At 27.8% G+C, this 21,115-nt stretch overlaps 1 protein-coding gene across 3 annotated transcripts in view; it reads left to right on the top strand.

Annotated features, from left to right (window-relative positions):
• Positions 1-14,054: 14,054 nt before the first annotated feature.
• LOC142220837 (uncharacterized) overlaps positions 14,055-21,115 on the top strand; it is a 103,752-nt gene continuing 96,691 nt past the window's right edge. Inside the window, exons 1-2 of one of the 3 annotated variants that reach the window (XM_075290204.1) lie at positions 14,055-14,113; positions 14,842-15,152. The gene's annotated coding sequence lies outside the window, so the exon portion shown is untranslated. Of the gene's footprint in view, positions 14,348-14,422; positions 15,153-21,115 lie in introns of those variants that run through there. The other 2 variants (XM_075290206.1, XM_075290205.1) reach the window with 2 other exon arrangements.

Raw genomic sequence — 21,115 nt, 5'->3', positions numbered from 1 at the left:
GGAATAATATAAATCATCGTCATCGAATCACCCACCACCACACCACAAGTGTAGTATGGTATCAGCCAACTTTAAACTCCCAAGAGTTATTGATCATGCGATGGTGATTTTGGTGTTTTTTTTGTTTGTTTTGAAATTGTATACTTGTTCAATGTAGCGTGTGTTAAGCCACCGATGCTGATCATAATTATCTTTAGGTGAAAAAAATTAAGTTATTTTCTGATCGATTTTGTATTGTTTTTGTTTTTTTTTTACTTTCACTGTATTTGATATTTATGAACAATTAATTTTGTTTAAGTGATTTGCAATTATTTTAACATTTACACACCGTTGCTGCATGATTACATTACAATATGCAACAAATTAAGAAACAATCGAATGATTAATCCTTTTATATAGATTACGAACGTGTATTTGGATCAAAAAGGATATAAGGTGTTTTTATTATATGAGGGCAGGCTGAAAACGATTATACCTAGTGTTGAGAATTGGGAAGGAGGGACGCATACATTTTGGAGACCTGAATATTTATACGGATGGATCAAAACTGGTTGAAGGCACTGGCTGTGGTATTTACTCCAAAGAGTTAGGGATTAGAGATTTATATAAAATGGATGGCGGATGCAGCATTTTTCAGGCGGAGGTATTTGTCATTGCAAAAGCTGCAGAACTACTTACCGTTGATGAGGCCGATATTCAGAAGCAATATCAGCTTCTTCACCGACAGTCAGGAAGCAATAAATGCCTTGGGTAATCCGAGCTAACAGTTTTTATTTATAAACTTGAGAAAGAAATCGAGGAGATTGTACAATGCAGCTTGAAAAAATACAATATAATAGTTATGGAACGAATATATGCCTGAATGAGTATGGGTATATACCAAAGGTTTGACAAAGGGTTAAGGTGATTCTCTTCACAAACACACAGCCAGAATGGGGATTAGAGAGTCATATAAAATGGATGTCGGATGCAGCATTTTTTAGGCGGAGGTATTTGTCATTGCGAAAGCTGCAGAACTATTGTTGATGAGGTCCATATTCATAAATAATATCAGCTTCTTCATCGACAGTCAGGCAGCAATAAAGGCCTTAGGAAATCCGGGGATAACGTCGAAGGTAGACAACCGGAAGGCAGATTTGTTGACTAACATCGTTACGGATGATTTTCGCCGCTATCTTTATATATGGCTTAACGATATCTATAGATGGTGTCTAGACCAGGAGGTAACGAAAGACTCCAACCATTTTCTATGTCAGTGTCATTTAGAAGATAGAAGATACTGGGCTCCTTCTTCTTTCAGGATATTACCGATGTACGGAACCGAATATATTTGCCTTCATCAAGGCTTCTGGATGGAAGATCGAGAAAACTCGTAAACGCAAAAATGATGGGATCAATCCTGATGTTGGAAGATAGATGATGAAGAGGAGAGAAACAACTATCAGGAATCACAATGGACAAATATGGTCTAAGTGGTCTTCTTTTGCTACGCATTGCTGTTATCCTCTATACCTAACCTAACTCTTTCACTACCGAATTAAATCTAATGTTGAAAACTTTTTTTCAATTTTTCTTTTTTTATGTGTACTAATATCTGATAGATATCCCTGCTGGTGACATTTCAAGGCTTCTCTAACCGTAAATGTTTAGTTACATACCATGCGTTAATGCTTCCGTTGGTTGAAGAGTTGAATTTGCTCTTTGAAAACAACAGTTTTGTTAGAGTGCTTCAAACTGGAAAATATCAACCCTTCCATCAACGCACGAATTAACGGATTAACGCATGATATGTAACTCAACCTTTATATGAAAAGCCATTCGAACACGACATTAAAAAAGAGGTCCCTTATCTTTAAGCTAAACTTAGAATCGGGAAACACTCATTGATAAGAGATAAGTTCACCATCTGTTGTACCACAATCCAACGCAACCTAACCTAGAGACTTATCCCATAATAAGAATATAACTTCTAACCCAGAAGAATCAGGGATATGTTGGTCCAACTGTGATCCAAAACATTTTGATCGGTCTAACTCTAGAAGGATTCCAATTTCGGAAGAGTTGCTCTAAGTAGCTGCAGCACTAAACAATTTGTTTGCAGAGTCCTTTTGCGGGAATTGTAGGAGTAGACTCAATTATTCGTTTATCACTCCACTTGGTTTTTTATTCTATAATAAACTGGGTGGGTGTTGAATTATTATGAGTAAAACGAGTAAAATGATAAATGCCAATACAGATACAATAAGAGCATTAAATATGTACTACTTTCCACATCAAAGAAAGAAGGGGCGTTTGTTATTTCTAAATTGAATTATCATAAATAATGTATTAAAATACATTGAATGGTCACTTAACCCCGTAGCAAAGCATACATCGATTCGATTACATTGTCCATACTTTCTAAAACGCCTTCCATTTACAATTCAATGATCATAATAGATAGAATTGAACAGGCAAAGTATGTGTTAATTATCTTCCGGCTATATTACATCACGATATAAATTTACTGTTGCTCTAGGTCCTAGTATTCTGCATAGCATTGATTTGGTGTTGTTGTAGCCGTTGGAGATTGATGTAAACGATCTCCAAGGGCTACAACAGTAGTAATGGGAAAGAACGGAAAGAAGTTACCCCGAACAAAATAACTCTTTACTCCGAAAGGAAATATTAGTACAATGAAGTTTCCTTTTATTGCTAAAGTTGTCTCTTTGAAGGCAAATAATTCATTGTTTATGGTACCCGTGACCATGTTTGTCTCCAATGAACTTTGTTAATCCTGAAGGAAGCAACATCAACAAAATGGAAAACTTCGCTGGTCTAATAATTATTTCGGAACGAGGAAGTAAGGTGGCTCTACTGAATGCCTCCAGAGTGATGTTGATTTCAGCTCTGTTGCGTTTGCGAACTCGAAAATAGATATCTCCCAGCAATGTAAGGCAAGTGGTTGCATTTCAGGTATTTAACCTGAATTGCTTAAATTTGGAGAAGTAGATGCTAAGAAACCTAGATAGAACTTAGATATCATAGACAGTCGTCTATCTTCTCCACTGAAAATGGATGGTGACCTTTTACTCATTTCAATACTCGACAGCGAGGAAGAAAAAGTTCTGAATAGTTTCGTCGATTTATAGTTTAGGTCCAGGGTTGATAAAGTTGACATTTTTGTGCTTTTTTTGATACATTTCTACTGTCAAAAACACCGTGGCACGACGGCGAGCCATTTGGTACTTTTTCATCACAATTACTCTATATAGAGTTATTCTGCCCTAAATTTGAACGTTTCTTAGATATCAACTGAATTCTAAATATTATAAATAGCGGACATTGAAGAAATTTTGGTATATTTTGCAAAGAGGTACCTTTTCATAAATTTTATAAACTTTAGACAAAATTTTCTATATGTTAGAAATTAAATTTTGCCAAAATTTTCCATAGAAATAAAACGTTGACAACATTTTTATTAGAAATTAAATTTTGACAAAATCTTCTATGGGAATAAAATTTTTCCTATAGAAATAAAATTTTGTCAACATTTCCTATAGAATAAAAATTGGACAACATTTTCTATGGAAATACAATTTTGACAAAATTTCCTATAGAATAAAAATTTGACAAAATTTTCTATGGAAATAAAATTTTGACAAAATTTTTAATAGAAATAAAATGTTTACAAAAACGATGGTTTAATTGCCGAACGGCAACATTTACCACCTGTGGAACCTCTTGACAAATGCCCATAGAAGGTTTGCCTTAGCCTTTGACAAAATTTCCTATAGAATAAAAATTTGACAAAATTTTCTATGGAAATAAAATTTTGACAAAATTTTTAATAGAAATAAAATTTTTACAAAAACGATGGTTTAATTGCCGAACGGCAACATTTACCACCTGTGGAACCTCTTGACAAATGCCCATGGAAGGTTTGCCTTAGCCTTCTGCCTGGTGAACCACGAACTGGAGGTACTCGATAATGGGTTCCAGTAGACATTCGCTTAACTTGAATCCTACGGATATTACGCTCCAAAAAAAAAAATCATATGTTTTCTAAACATTTAAGGTCTGCGCATTTCCAAAACTTCGATCACATCTGCCCTTATTCAAAATCGGAATTTCCTAGGTGGTTGTCCCAATTCTCTTCTTCTAATCCCTCTTATCATCACATTTTGATGCTTTTAAGGTTAAGTTCGAACAGTTGTTGTTGTATCTAGAGATTAGAAATAAAATCTTCTATGGAAATAAAATTTTGACAAAATTTTTCCTATAGAAATAAAATTTTGTCAAAATTTCCTATAGAATAAAAATTGGACAACATTTTCTATGGAAATACAATTTTGACAAAATTTCCTATAGAATAAGAATTTGACAAAATTTTCTACGGAAATAAAATTTTGACAACATTTTCTACGGAAATAATATTTTTACAAAATTTTCTATAGAAATAATATTTTGACAAAATTTTCTATAGAAATAAAATTTTGACAAAATTTTCTATAGAAATAAAATTTTGACAAAATTTTCTATAGAAATAAAATTTTGACAAAATTTTCTATAGAAATAAAATTTTGACAAAATTTTCTATAGAAATAAAATTTTGACAAAATTTTCTATAGAAACAAAATTTTGACAAAATTTTCTATAGAAACAAAATTTTGACTAAATTTTCTATAGAAATAAAATTTTGACAAAATTTTCTATAGAATAAAAATTAGAAAAAAAAAATTCTATGGAAATAAAATTTTGACAAAATTTTTTATAGGAATAAAATTTTTACAAGAATTTGTAAAAATATAGAAATAACATTTTGCAAAACAAGATTTTTAGAAAGTCTAAAATAAAATTGATCAAATCGGTCTAGATTAAAATATACGTATACTTTTACAACAGAATTTAAATTGGATATTATGTAATTTTAGCACCTTTTGGCTTCGAAAAGTAAATTTTTAATACATTTTTAGTACTTCTCCGTCAACATCATTTATCATCCCTTGTTTAGGGCAGTTGCTACAAGCCTCCTGGATCTGCTTTCCCTGTGGTTGGCAACCACATCTGACCAACGACGAGGATATTGAGCACCTAGTTCATTTCTTAGCCCAACGTGAATCTCATGTTACGTCCTGATGCCACTGTCGAACAGAGGTCCGCATCTATTTATCAGGTGGCTGATCATGCTGGAACCCTAATCAAAGGATCCAGGAGAAGGAAATTTATTCAATGTTTTTTCTTGGTGGCAACTTTTTTGACGAGAAATCCTAGTTGGAAATCCCACATAGTTAGTAGGGAGCCACAGCGGTGCTGTGGTTACCATGCCCGTCTTGCATACCAATGGGCATGAGTTCTATCGAAGTATATACCACCAAAAAGTTTATCAGCAGCGGTTTATCCCTTCTCTTATACCAATGCTTCTCTAATGTGAAACGCCCTTCGCTGCTCGGTTATAAGAAGGAGGTCCCTTATCAACGAGATTAAGATAGAATTGGACAGCACTCATTGATAAAAAAGAAGTTCGCCACCGTTGGTCTCATTGCTGTAGAACGGATAGAAGATTCCAAAATATTGAAAATAGGGTGGTGCGATTTTCCTTGGCAAGGCTTTTGGGAAAGTACTAAGCGAGGCTACCGTTTAGTATATAGTTCATCAGCTATGTTATTAATTATTCATTCACATAGAGCAGTGTTGGTACAATCGTCCGAACAAAAAAAAAAATGCTTACAAGAATGGTAGAAGAATTGCTTCCATAATTTTCGTCACAAGAAACAGAACAATAACCGGCCAATTGCAGAATCTCAGTATTTCCGATATTCTAGGTGATAACCTTCCCTATTTTCCAAAAATCTGGAATTTCATAAGAGATGAACGATGATTTAATTGCCGAACGGCAACATTTACCACCTGTGGAACCTCTTGACTAATGCCCATGGAAGGTTTGCCTTAGCCTTCTGCCTGGTGAACCACGAACTGGAGGTACTCGGCAATGGGTTCCAGTAGGCATTCGCTTAATTTGAATCCTACGGATATTACGCTCCAACAAAAAAAAATCAGATGTTTTCTAAACGTTTAAGGCCTGCGCATTTCCAAAACTTCGATCACATCTGCCCTTATTCAAAATCGGAATTTTCTAGGTGGTTGCCCCAATTCTCTTCTTCTAATCCCGCTTATCATCACATTTTGATTCTTTTAAGGTTAAGTTCGAACAGTTATTGTTGTATCTAGAGATAAATTATACGCAGAGAAGGAATATGATCACCTCTTAGAGCAAAATATTATTTTTGGATAGGAAAATAACACTTTTGGTGCAAAAATGTTTCCTTCTCTGGGTGTAGTTAGTGAGTTATAGATCTGTGGAGGACATTTAACAATGCTTGCAAAAGAAACGTCAGCCATGAGGGCCTTGGTTACATCTCAGACATACGTCACGCACCTATAAATTCCGAATAAGTAATTAGGAGTCAAGGCAGCCTCCTTGCATGATCTTAGTAGACTGTATCTTCCCGAAACTTATATGAGAAGTTACAAGAATAGGATTAGCATTGTAGTTAGTAGTGAATGCAGTGATTCACCAGAGTAGCCTGATGAATCAAGTTCTGATATGTTGCTTGATCTAGATTCTCTTACTTATAATTCTGGACCTTTAGATAGCGAAATTCGACCTGATTTTCCTGGTGTAATGATAGTGGTTTTAATGTAATCTAGGGGATTAACGATATTTAATTACGTCTTCCCGTAGCGAGGAGTTTGGTCTCTATATGAATATGTTGGGGTGCATTTTCACCAGTGATGCTTATTAGGTACTTTTTGATTTCCATAAAGCACCAAATTGCTTTTTTAGTGACTTTTTAAAAAAATTTCTATAGAAATAAAATTTTGACAAAATTTGCTATAGAAATAAAATTTTGACAAAATTTTCTATAGAAATAAAATTTTAACAAAATGTTCCATAGAAATAAAATTTTGACAAAATTTCCTTAGAAATAAAATTTTGACAAAACTTCCATAGAAATAAAATTTTGACCAAATTTTCTATAGAAATAAAATGTTGACAAAATTTTCTATAGAAATAAAATTTTAACAAAATTTTCTATAGAAATAAAATTTTAAGAAAATTCTCTATAGAAATAACATTTTGACAACATTTTCAAAAGAAATAAAATTTTGACAAAATTTGCTATAGAAATAAAATTTTTACGAAATTTTCTATAAATTCAATATAAAACGTTTGTTTGGAATAAAACATTTTTGTTAATATACTAACCACAAAAATTTGATCAACATCATCAATTTGTTTTTTGGTAGATTTTTGGTAAAATTGTCTTCAAATTTTGGTGGATTATTTTTGGCACGAGTGACAACCGTTATACTAAAGGGTGGTTAAAATTTCAAGGGCCGATGTTGATTTTGAATAAAACACAAACTACTTAGGAAATTATTGTAATTTTATTTTATTATGATATATTGGTATTACTCAATTATGTATGGAACAAAATATCGGCCAAATGGGCGCCGCGACCTCGGTGGCACACCTTCATCCGATGGTCCAAATTTTCGATGACGCTGAGGCATAATGGAGGTTCTATGCCGTTAATGTGCCGAATTATCTCATCCTTTAGCTCTTTAATTGTTGCTGGCTTATCGACGTACACCTTTTCAAATAACCCCAAAGAAAAAAGTCCAACCGTGTCAAATCACATGATCTTGGTGGCCAATTGACATCGCCATTACGTGAGATAACACGGCCATTGAATTTGTTGCGCAAAAGAGCCATTGTTTCGTTAGCTGTGTGGCAACCACATATCGTCCTGCTGAAACCACATATCGTCCACATCCACATCTTCTAATTCGGGCCATAAAAAGTTCGTTATCATCTCACGATAGTGAACACTATTCATAGTAACTGCCTGACCGGCCTCATTTTGGAAAAAATACGGCCCGATGATGCCTCCAGCCCATAAACCGCACCAAACAGTCACTCTTTGTGGGTGCATTGGTTTTTCGACAATCACTCTTGGATTCTCATTCGCCCAAATGCGGCAATTCTGTTTATTGACGAATCCACTGAGGTGAAAATGTGCCTCATCACTGAAGATGATTTTCTTTGGAAATTGATCATCCATTGTTGCCATTTCTTGGAACCATTTAACACGTTGTTGGATTGTGTATCTCTCCATGGTTCGAATTGAGTAAGTCTGAAATAGAGAAATGTCAAATAAAATTCGGAAAAAAACTTGGCGTTTAGGTGTGGTTTACATTCAACATCGGCCCTTACAATTTAACCACCCTTTAATACTGTAGATGTAAAATGTGGTATAGCTCCTACATATATGAAATTTTTAGCAAAAACTCTCTTTTGCTCGAGCTAATATCGTCATTTTGAGGCAAAAATCGGAAAATCAGCGTTTGTTATTTTTTTAGTAAAAAATCGTCAAAATGTCGATAAATCGCCCTGATTGTACTGCTTGTCGCATCATTTGTTATTATATCTCTTTATAAAATCATCATATTAGCTCTCTGCTCTCTTAACATTTTCATACTCTTACAATAGGATTTCTCTTCAATATGCACTTATACAAGATCAATGTGTCGATAATATTCACTATTGGTTTCTCCCCTAAAATGCTCTTTATCATTTGGCATCTCTTTATCATTCTTTGTGGTTAAAAAAAATGGTATTGGTAGAGAGAAAAAATAACATCTGTAATTTATTGCAAATCTTTGAAGTGTTGAAATGCGTAAAACAGACATTTTGATCAATAGCTTTATTTACTCTATCCAATGATTGACTGACTGAATGGCTGCATGGTGAGTGTTTGCCATACGGTGTTTGTTCGATCTCTGTCTCAACGAAACCAATTCAATCTGGCCGTCTGGGCTTCAAATATTTACAGAGGGCAAACAGGTTTTTCTTTTGTATTTGCTGCTGTAAAGCAAATACAATTTATTGACCGGATGTCTGGGAGAGAAGCAAAAGTAAAAAAAGAGAATTATTTTTGAGAGAAGAAAACGATTTTCAAGATCATATATCAAAAAATGATTAATTTAAATCATAAAACGCATCATACGAGTACGATAGCACCCTATATAAAAGATGAATGTCTGAATAGGTGTTAGCTTATTTGAAATTGGTGTTACAGCATTTGAGCTTGCAGCTTTTGTTTAGATAGGAGGTCAGTCCGATAAGAGCGGTCTATGAAAATGAATCATGACACATAGTAAGGAATTTCGATTAACAAAAATGTGAATAAAGTTCACTGTGCAGTATTTATAATGGGAATTCAAAAATTCAATTTTTATGATTTAAAAGAAAGATCGAAAAATGTATAAAGCCTTAAATAATGGTAATAATTTTGCTTACAGGATAAAAAAGGACCACATGATTCATGAATGATTAAAGAATTGATTATATTTTATTCACACAACATGACAATAAAATGGTATAGGTCAGAATTGAATAAATATTTTTCACGCATAACATTTCATGTCAAAGACATCTAAATTAAATACAAACAAATATCATAAGTATATTTTAATCAAAAAATCTAGGATGGGTCCTTAAGCTTTTGCATATAAGCTTCCTATGCTTCTGCAGGTTGTTACCCTTTTATGTCCATTTACGAATTTCTCATTCCACACCCAACATAAATAATAGAATGGATATGAATCTCAATGTTATTAACCCTATTCCAACATAATTAATATCCTTATAACATTTTACATGCAACTATGCTTATTTCACTCAAATACCACTCCTCTTTGTTCACCAACAAATAAGGGAAAATTATATATCATCTATTTCATCTATTCTATTCCATATTCACACAAATAAACGAAATAAATAATAAAGATCCTAATATAGTCTTAGATTTAAAATGGATATGGAACACGGTTGCCATTCAAGCCAAAAATAATCTTCCAAAATTTGTGGAACGTTTTAAAAAAAAATCTTATTTTGTCAAAAATGTTATTTCTATAGAAAATTTTGTCAAAATTTTATTTCTATGGCAAACTTTGTTAAAAATTTTATTTCTATAGAAAATTTTGTTGGATGGTTTCTATAGAAAATTGTTTCAATATTTTATTTTTATAGATAATTTTGTTAAAATTTTATCAAAATTTTATTTCTAAAGCATATTTTATTATAATTTTATTTCTATAGGAAATTTTTTCAAAATTTTATTTCCATAGAAAATGTTTCCAAAATTTTATTTCTATAGCAAATGTTGTCAAAATTTTATTTCTATAGAATATTTTGTCAAAATTGTTATTTCTATATAAATTTTTTTCAAAATTTTATTTCTATTGAAAATTTTATCAAAATTTTATTTCTATAGATAATTTTACTTTTAAAGAAAATGTCAAAATTTTATTTCTGTAGAAAATTTTGTCAAAATTTAATTTCTATAGAAAATTTTGTCAAAATTTTATTTATATAGAAGGTTTTGTCGTAGTTTTATTTTAATAGAAAAATTTGTCAAAATTTTATATCTGTAGAAAATTTTTGCACATTCTCAAAATTTTATTTCTACAGAAAATTTTGTCAAAATTTTATTTCTATAGAAATTTTTGTCAAACTTTTATTTCTACAGAAAATTTTGTCAAAATTCTATTTCTAAAATTTTGTCAAAATTTTTGATAAAGGTGTCAAAATTTTTGTCAAAAATTTATTTCTATAAAAAATGTTGTCAACATTTTATTTCTATAAAATATTTTTTCAAAATTTTTATTTCTATATAAAATTTTATCAAAATTTTATTTCTATTGAAAATTTTATCAAAATGTTATTTCTATAGATAATTTTGTCAAAATTTTACTTTTAACGAAAATGTTGTCAAAATTTAATTTCTATAGAAAATTTTGTTTCTATAGAATATTTTGTCAAAATTGTTATTTCTATATAAATTTTTTTCAAAATTTTATTTCTATTGAAAATTTTATCAAAATTTTATTTCTATAGATAATTTTGTCAAAATTTTACTTTTAAAGAAAATGTTGTCAAAATTTTATTTCTGTAGAAAATTTTGCAAAATTTAATTTCTATAGAAAATTTTGTCAAAATTTTATTTATATAATTTTAATTTTAAATTAATTTTAATTTTATTATTTATATAATTTTATTTATATATTATTTCTATAGAAATTTTTGTCAAACTTTTATTTCTACAGAAAATTTTGTCAAAATTCTATTTCTATAGAAAGTTTTGTTAAAATTGTATTTTTATAGAAAACTTTTTTTTGACAAAATTTTTGATAAAGTTGTCAAAATTTTTGTCAAAAATTTATTTCTATAAAAAATTTTGTCAACATTTTATTTCTATAAAATATTTTGTCAAAATTTTTATTTCTATATAAAATTTTATCAAAATTGTATTTCTATTGAAAATTTTATCAAAATGTTATTTCTATAGATAATTTTGTCAAAATTTTACTTTTAAAGAAAATGTTGTCAAAATTTAATTTCTATAGAAAACTTTGTCAAAAATTTTGTCAAAATTTTATTCCTATAGAAAATTTTGCCAACATTTTATTTCTACCGAAAATTTTGTCGGATGTATTGTTTCAATATTTTATTTTTATAGACAATTTTATTAAAATATAGAAAAGTTTATTAAAATTTTATTTCTATAGCTAATTTTATCATAATTTTATTTCTATAGGAAATTTTGTTAAAATTTTATTTCTATAGAAAATGTTGTCAAAATTTTATTGTTATAGAATATTTTGTCAAAATTTTATTTCTATAGACGATTTTGTCGTAGTTTTATTTCAATAGAAAAATGTGTCAAAATTTTATATCTGTAGAAAATTTTTGCACATTCTCAAAATTTTATTCCTATAGAAAATTTTGTTGGATGTATTGTTTCAATATTTTATTTTTATAGACAATTTTGTTAAAATATAGAAAATTTTATTAAAATTGTATTTCTATAGCAAATTTTATCATAATTTTATTTCTATAGGAAATTTTGTCAAAATTTTATTTCTATAGAATATGTTGACAAAATTTTATTCCTATAGAAAATGTTGTCAAAATTTTATTTTTATAGAATATTTTGTCAAAATTGTATTTTTAAAGAAATTGTTGTCAAAATTTTATTTCTGAAGAAAATTTTGTCAAAATTTAATTTCTATTGAAAATATTGTCAAAATTTAATTTCTATAGAAGATTTTGTCGTAGTTTTATTTCAATATAAAATTTTGTTAAAATTTTATATCTGTAGAAAATTTCTGCACATTCTCAAAATTTTATTTCTATAGAAAGTGTTGTCAAAATTTTATTTTTATAGTTTTTCAAAATTTTATTTCTATAGAAAATGTTGTCAAAATTTTAGTTCTATAGAATATTTTATCAAAATTTTATTTCTATAGAATATTTTCTCAAAATTTTATCATCACTATGGAAATTCGGCTTGGCCAACGATGAAACATGTGTTTAGTCCGGCTTGTGGAGATTGGTATCTGGCATTTTCCAATATCTTAATAATACCAATTCCATAATTTTCTTGTCCAATAAGCTTGTATTGGAATTGTAATAATATGAAAATCAAATAATTTTTGCTGTAATTAAAAACAATTTTTGGTTTATTTAATTAGAAAATTTAAAAAAAGAATATTAATTATTTCAATTAATATTTTAATTTAAAAAATACATATATTTCTAAAAAAATATTGAAAATTTTATTCGGAAATAATTAGTTTCATGCTATTAAATTTTGATTCAAATATGAAGAAAAATCCTACTATTGTTTATAATCGGAAAACACTTAAGAAAGTATAAACTCTTGTAAAATTGCAAGAAAATTATTTCATCTATATGAAAAATATTTATAAATAAATAAAGAAAAAATAATTGATTGCCTCAATTAAAAAATTTATTGAGTTTTTCCATCAAAATCAATTCAATTTTTAATTGAACTAACTAAGCAAATTAATTGAAAGTGCCGGAAGAAATCAATTAATTTTTTAATCAAGTATATTTCTTATTTCTAATTAATTTTGTGATTGATATTATTATTTTCGTGATTGAAACACGAATTATTCTCTGGGTAAATAATTTACTTCAATTATATCGAAACTAAGAGAAGTGAACCCATCAGGACACAAATTCTAAGTTAATTTTGGAAATTTTTCTCTAAGCAGTTTTCGACAAATCCAAGATAATTTATTTAATATAATTATTTTTGTTAAATAAAATTTCATGTCTTGAAGGAATTAAAAAAAGTTGAAACTTTAGTAAAATTTACAAAGTTTTCCTAAACTGATCGATTTAAATACATAGAAACAGGTGATTTCTGGTTATAAGTTCAGCTGTTTGTTTCCATTTCAGTCGATCGAAAGAGCTCGTTCGATATACAGAAACAGGCTGATAATTTTCCATTTTCCTGAACTAAAATAGAGTTAAATTGGCTTTAGCCAGAGAGTCACTTTACAGTCTTCTTATTGCTGTTACTCTCCCATCGCTCCATAAGAGCTTTACACACATTTTCATTGACAATTTTTATTAATAGTATGAACTATTTGACTCAATTTTAATAACACATTTAGTTAATATAACGAAGCTTTCTATGTCAGTGTATTAATGCGAATATTTTTTGAGTTACCCTGTATTTATTTATTGAAAATACCATCATTCCAATTACACTGATCAATATGAAAAATAAAATAATGCACTTAGTTGAGCGATGATGGTTCTCTGCAGGAGTGCTACACTCAGTAGAAAAAGAAAAACAATAACAAATAATATATGAGTGGGTGTAGGCGTTTGCTATGTGTTGGGTAGAAGAAATCAAAGCAAGCCCCAAAACAAGTTATTGGGGATATACATGTGAGTGTGTGCACATTATGCATATGCGATGTTAATAATACAGCATGTGAGAAAGATATATGAATTCACAGCTTCACTAAGGCCCAACTAATTCTCTTTGTTTCATCATTCTCCCATACTCTCTTAAACACTCTTTAGTGAACAAAAGAGTTTCTGGCTATTACTACAGTAACGTGAGTTTATTGGGCTTATTGGGCGGCAAGCGAGCCATGTCAAATGGAATTTCTTCACATTCGAGTAACAACTTTGAAACAGGTTGGTCGTATGGCACGGTGTATTCTGTACGTGGTCGCGTTATATGTGAGTGATTTAAATTCTTTGCTTCTTTTTTGTTTTTGTTGATGTCGAGCCGTTAAATACATTGGGTCGATCGAAACATAAATGACGGATTCGGCAAAAAATAAAAAAAAAAATCCGATCATCACAGAGGAGGTGGTGTTGTATTGTTTTCGTAGTGTGTTAAAAGGGAAAAACAAGTTTTTATTAGTTTCTTTTTTTTTGTTATTGTTTATTATTAAATGTTTAAAATAAAGAGTGAGTGTAAAAATACGAGAAAAAAAATTACAAAAAGAATTTACAGAAATGTTTATAAATAAAAAGAAATTTTGTTTTAGAAAATAATAAAAATAAAATAAATAATAGAGCTAACGAAAGTTATTGAAATATTGCTATTGATGATATACAAAAAATCCATGCATCTTTGCCAATTTGCGGTGTGAATGTTTGCCTTTATTATGGCTAGCTAGTTTGGCTGGCTAACTAGTTTGGGCCTGTTTTATAGCATGCTTTATTGAAAGTGATACGTTTTTTTTGCAATAACAACAACTATAGCAACTACAATAAAATAATTTCCGCAACATGAGAAAAATACTCGATATTTAAAAATATCCATAATATATTTGTTTATCTCTCTATTTATACGCTATTAACATAATTAAATACGGAACTTTTTGGAATCTTATGAACCGGTACCACAAAATATAAAAAATCACCGATTTAAATCAAAATTTTTTTTAAATCTATTATAGCAATAGACACACAGATATAAACTCTGTTAATGCCATAAGTATCCCTTGCATCAGTGATTGTGAGTGATGGTATGTGTGAGAAAGAAAAAGAGAGGAGAAGTACGAGAGAGCATACAAATGAAAAGCGTTCAAATATATTCCCAATATTAACAAATTAACCACAAAACTTGGATTTTGCAACAGTGATACGAAGTATAGCATCCATCAAACATCAAGCAAATAATTCAGCAAAACAACAGTGTGAATAAAAAAAAGAAACCTTCGAAAAACTTTAAAAATCAACAATAACTCATCATAAACAACTAAATGAGGTAAAGGTTTTCCGTTTCATTTTAACATAAATAAATAATAAAACAAAAACTAAAATACCAAAAAATTTTTTGCAATGAATGGCCGTTATACATTTGTATGGTAACGTTAAGCATATTCATTCATTTTTTTGCGCAAAAAATTCGTGCATCTACAGTAGTGGTCAAATTTGTAATGGTTATATTTTGAAACAGTATCACCACAAAATTTAAGAAAATTAGATTTGTAACAGGAAAAATCCATTTGAATGAATTGAATGACCCAGAATAGTAAATACTAAAACTTGAAAGGGGAATATTATTAAATATGACTATTTCTCCCACTGTAGAATATTTTTGAAAATATTATTTCTATAGACAATTTTGCCAAAATTTTATCTCTATAAAAAATTTTGCCAAAATTTTATCTCTATAGAAAAATTGCCAAATTTTTATCTATATAGAAAATTTTGGCAAAATTTTATCTCTATAAAAAATGTTGGCAAAATTTTATCCCAATAGAAAATTTTGGAAAAATTTTATCTCAAGAGAACATTTTGGAAAATTTTTATCTCTATAGAAAATTTTGGCAAAATTTTTATATCTACAGAAAATTTTGGCGAAAATTTATTTCTATAGAAAATTTTGGACAACATTTAAGTTCTATACAAAATTTTGGAAAATGTTAATTCTATATAAAATTTTGGTAAAATGTTATCTCTATGGAAAAATTTGGCAAAATCCTCTCGCTATATTTTTTCAAAAACTGTATATCTGTAGAAACTTTTTTTTCAAAATCTCTATCAAAAATGTTGCAAAATTTTATCTCTATATATTTTTCTTTTGGCAAAATTGTAGTTCTATAGAAAATTTTTTCACAAATATTTTACAAAATTTTGTTTGTATAGAAAATGTTTCTGTAGAAAGTTTTGGCAAAATTTTATCTCTGTAGAAAATTTTGGCAAAATTTTATTTCTGTAGAAAATTTTGACAAAATTTTATTTTTATAGAAAATTTTGACAAAATTTTATTTTTATAGAAAATTTTGACAAAATTTTATCTCTGTAGAAAATTTTGTCAAAATTTTATCTCTGTAGAAAATCTTTGCAAAATTTTTATTTCTATAGAAAATTTTGTCAAAATTTTATCTGTAAAGGAAATTTTGGCTAAATTTTATTTCAACGGAAAATTTTGTCAAAATTTTATTTCTATCGAAAATTTTGTCAAAATTTTATCTCTTAGGAAATTGTGACAAAATTTTGTTCTTTTTAGAAAATTTTGGCAAAATTTTATCTCTGTAGAAAATTTTGACAAAATTTTATTTCTATAGAAAATTTTGTCAAAATTGTATCTCTAAAGGAAATTTTGGCAAAATTTTATTTCTACAGAAAATTTTGTCAAACTTTCATTTCTATAGAAAATTTTGTCAAAATTGTATCTCTTAGAAAATTGTGACCAAATTTTGTTCTTTATAGAAAATTTTGGAAAAAATTTTTTCTTGACAGAAAAATTTGGCAAATTTTTATTTCTGTAGAAAATTTTTTCCAAATATTATTTCTATAGAAAATTTTGTCAAAATTTTATCTCTAAAGAAAATTTTGCCAAGATTTTATTTCCATTGAAAATTTTGTCAACATTTTATCTCTTAGAAAATTGTGACAAAGTTTTGTTCTTTATAGAAAACTTTGTCAAAATTTTATTTATATAGAAAATTTTGCAAAATTTTATATCTAAAGAAAATTTTGTCAAAATTTTATTTCTATAGAGAATTTTGTCAAAATTTTATTTCTATAGAAAATTGTGACAAAATTTTGTTCTTTATAGAAAATCTTGGCAAAATTTTATCTCTGTAGAAAATTTTAGCAAAATTTTATCTCTAAAGAAAATTTTGGTAAAATTTTATTTCTATAGAAAATTTTGTCAACATTTTATCTCTATAGAAAATTGTGACAAAATTTTATTTCTATCAAAAATTTTGTCAAAATTTTATCTCTATAGAAAATTGTGACAAAATTGTGTTCTTTATAGAAAATTTTGTCAAAATTTTATCTCTATAGTAATTTTTGCCAAAATTTTATCTCTTTAGAAAATTTTGTCAAAATTTTATTTCTATAGAAAAATTTTGCTAAAATTTTATTTATATAAAAAGTTTTGCCAAAATTTTATCTCTATGGAAAATTTTGCTAAAATTTTATCTCTATAGAAAATTATGCTAAAATTTCATCTCTATAGAAAATTTTGTCAAAATTTTATTTCTATGGACATTTTTGCAAAATAATCATCAATTAGTAATTTAGTAGTGACAAAGAAATCGGTGTTGAATGCTTCCAATTACTTGTCCAGTAGTGACAATACCCTAAAGGCATTTTCAAATGTGGTAGCAAAAATTGTCATTTATTGCATACAAATAAAACGATTGCGGTCAAATCTCTAATTGTGTTACAATTTAACCTAATTCAGTAATTAGTCACCATATTTTATGATTTTTTTTGTTGGGCTTACAACATTTACCATTATGACCAAGTTAAGTGAATGTTGCTGTATTGTTCATTTTACACCATACACCAAAGTTCGTTCGCGATTTTTTTTATTTAATTAAGGCACATCTATGTTTTGTTTCCCCAACTTTGAAAAAAATAGCAAATTGTTTATGCGAAAACTCAAACGCTGAAAGGAAAAACAGAGCAATTAAGTCAACAGTGAACGAGACCACAGTGAAAAAACGCGATTTCAAAAAAAGTGGCAAAACGACTTTCAACATCGAAGCTAGGTTTTTTTTATAGATATTTTGTCATTGTTTTATGTTTTTTTATTCGGTGTTTTTTTTCGCATATTCACTATATTTCATTAACTGAATTATGTTTTCCTTGGTCTATTCGTGGTTCTTACACTCTAACAATTATAAATACTAAGGCGATTTCTAGAATTTTTATTTTAATTGTTTAGATGGATGGAGTGGATGTGACTTTCAACATTAAGAAAAGATTAAATGTTTTTTTTTTGTATGTTTTAGAATCTGTTTGTTTTTTGATGCTAATTATGAGTTAGTTTTTTGTTCCTAATGGAGGGAGTTGATTAGTCATTCTTCCAACTTTAATAATGTTTATGAGTGGCTTTTTGGAGGAGATGGGAAAAAATTAGTCAGACTTATTAAGATTTATTTAAGGAATGTATTTTCTATTTTCTAACGATGGAGAGTTTTTCTTTGACCTTAAATTAAAATAACTTTTTTTAATGTGGATTGTTAGGTGATGGTGATTAGTTTTTAATTTCCATAAACCCTGCATATGTTGGCCACAACCAAAGACTATTTGAAAATTTTTGGGATTTCAATTATTTTTCTTTTTTCGGATTTTCTAATGAGAAGTTTAGAGAAGACTAATTGCAAAAGTCATTAATATTGAGATTTGAAATGTGTGTGGGAAAATAAATTCGAATTCAAAATTTTATACAGAAATCTACTTAAGATAGAGAGTCATATGAAAAAATAAGAATCTCTCAGGCAATTAGAGGGTTCTTTTTTAATCACTGAAAAGTTATCTGAAAGTAAAGTTAGGTGAGTAATAAATAATGTTCACGAACAGAATCACGCTGAAGCGAAATATTCACCACGTGTCACAATGGACTAAATAGTCTAAGTAAGCCTGAAATAACGGAATACCAATAACGCCGATTACTGCATTATGCTCGCCAGGGAACGTTTTTAACCCTTATTCGCGACATTTATGTACGTTAGTGTTTCTTCTGGTCGTGAGTATGTCATTAAGTTTCATTCAAATATAAATGAAATATAACCGTCATTCAATATAGTTTCCTTAAAAGCTTCATATCTCATAGCGGTTCGGATACTTTTAAACTCTGCTCGTAAGTGTGAGTCTTTAAAACTTTTTATTACTATAGAAAATTTTGTAAAAAATTTATTTTTATAGACAATTTTCTCAAAATTTTATTTCTATAGAAATTTTTCTCCAAATTTGTTAATTCCGAATCGTGCGTCCATCCAACCATCTTGCAGTCTATAGGGCTTTGCCCAAATAAATTTGACAAAAATTATTTTCCTCTGTTGGTTAAGCTACTAAAATTTCTATAGAAATTTTATTTCTACACCGAAAAAAAGTAAACTGTTTTATAGGAAGAATAAACTAACTCGTACGAAAATTGAACTAAATTTTACTCCACATTTTGAGATTTCCATAAAGGGTTGTTAAAACCAGGAAAATGTAATGAAAGTACAACACTATTTAACTGCAGTTCTTGAAATTACACCTTCTCATAGTAGAAGAAATTAACTAAATTAAAGAAGAAAATCATTGGCGCCAACTCAAGACCATTTTAACCATACAGTAGCTCATTCTTACTATTTTTGGGAATCGTACGAAAATTTTCATTTGCTTTAGTTCATATTGAACTTATGTGTACGGTCATTGAACTTTATACTCACGTTTAGTTCTTAAAATGTTTGAGACATACTTAAAATAACGAAATTTTCATTGGGCTGTGGAAAATTTCGCAAAAAATAATATAATTTAACTTCAAACAATTATTTTTTTTTGCAATAAAAATAAGTTTAATTTAACGTTAGTTTAACTACGGACATTTTTTCTGTGTATAGAAAATTTTCTCAAAATTTTATTTCTATAGAAAATTTTGCCAAAATTTTATTTCTAAAGAAAATGTTTTTAAAATTTTATTTCTATAAAAAATATTGACAAATTTTAGTTTTGTCAAAATTTCATTTCTATAGAAAATTTTGTAAAAATTTCATTTTTATAGAAAATTTTGTCAACATTTTATTTCTATAAAAAATTTTGTCCAAATTTTATTTCTATACAATTTTTTAAAAATTTTTTTCTATAGAAAATTTTGTCAAAATTTTATTTCTATTGAAAACTTTGTCAACATTTATTTGTATAGAAAATTTTGTCAACATTTTATTTCTATAGAAAATTTTGTCAACATTTTATACCTATAGAAAATGTTGTCAAAATTTTATTTCTATTGAAAACTTTGTCAACATTTATTTGTATAGAAAATTTTCTCAAAATTTTATTTCTATACAAAATTTTCTGAAAATTTTATTTCTATAGACAATTTTCTCAACATTTTATTTCTATAGTAAATTTTCTCAACATTTTATTTCTATAGAAAATTTTGTAAAAATTTATTTCTATAGAAAATTTTGTCAAAAATTTTATTTCTATAGAAAATTTTGTAAAAATTTTTATTTCTATAGAACTAAAATTTTGTCAAAATTTTAGTTCTATAGAAATTTTGTCAAAATTTTATTTCTATATAAAATTTTATCAAAATGTAATTTCTATAGCAAATTTTGTCAACATTTTATTTCCATAGAAAAATTTGTCAAACATGTTTTTCCATAGTAAATTTTGTAAAAACGTTATTTCTATAGAAAATTTTGTGAAAATTTGTATTTCTAAAGGAAATTTTGTCAAAATTTTATTTCTAAAGGAAATTTTGTCAAAATTTTATTTCTATAGAAAATTTGGTCAGAATTTTAGTGCTATAGAAAATTTTGTCAAAATTTTATTTCTACAGAAAATTTTGTCAACATTTTAATTCTATAAAAAAATTTGTCAAAATTTTATTTCTATACAATTTTTTTCAAATTTTTTTTTTTCTATAGAAAATTGTATCAAAATTTTATTTCTATAGACAATTTTCTCAAAATTTTATTTCTATATTCAATATAATTTCCTTAAATGGAAATTATATCCCCATATCTCATAGAGGTTCGGATACTTTTACACTCTACTTATGAGTGTAAGTTTTTCGTGCGTTGGTATGGATTTTCATTTCGTGATTATGCATGAATCCTAGCAAATATATCTACCCAATTTAAAAACAATGTTATTTTGAAAGAAATTTCCAAATTTTATTTCTATAGAAAATTTTGTGAAAAATTTATTTCTATAGAAAATTGTGTCAAAAATTTGTATTTCTAAATGAAATTTTGTCAACAGTTCATT

The sequence above is a fragment of the Haematobia irritans genome, chromosome 1 (genome assembly GCF_050003625.1).
Source record: "Haematobia irritans isolate KBUSLIRL chromosome 1, ASM5000362v1, whole genome shotgun sequence".
NCBI lineage: Eukaryota > Metazoa > Arthropoda > Insecta > Diptera > Muscidae > Haematobia > Haematobia irritans.
Note: the sequence above shows the minus strand (reverse complement) of the source record. Positions and strands in the feature narration are given on the sequence as shown.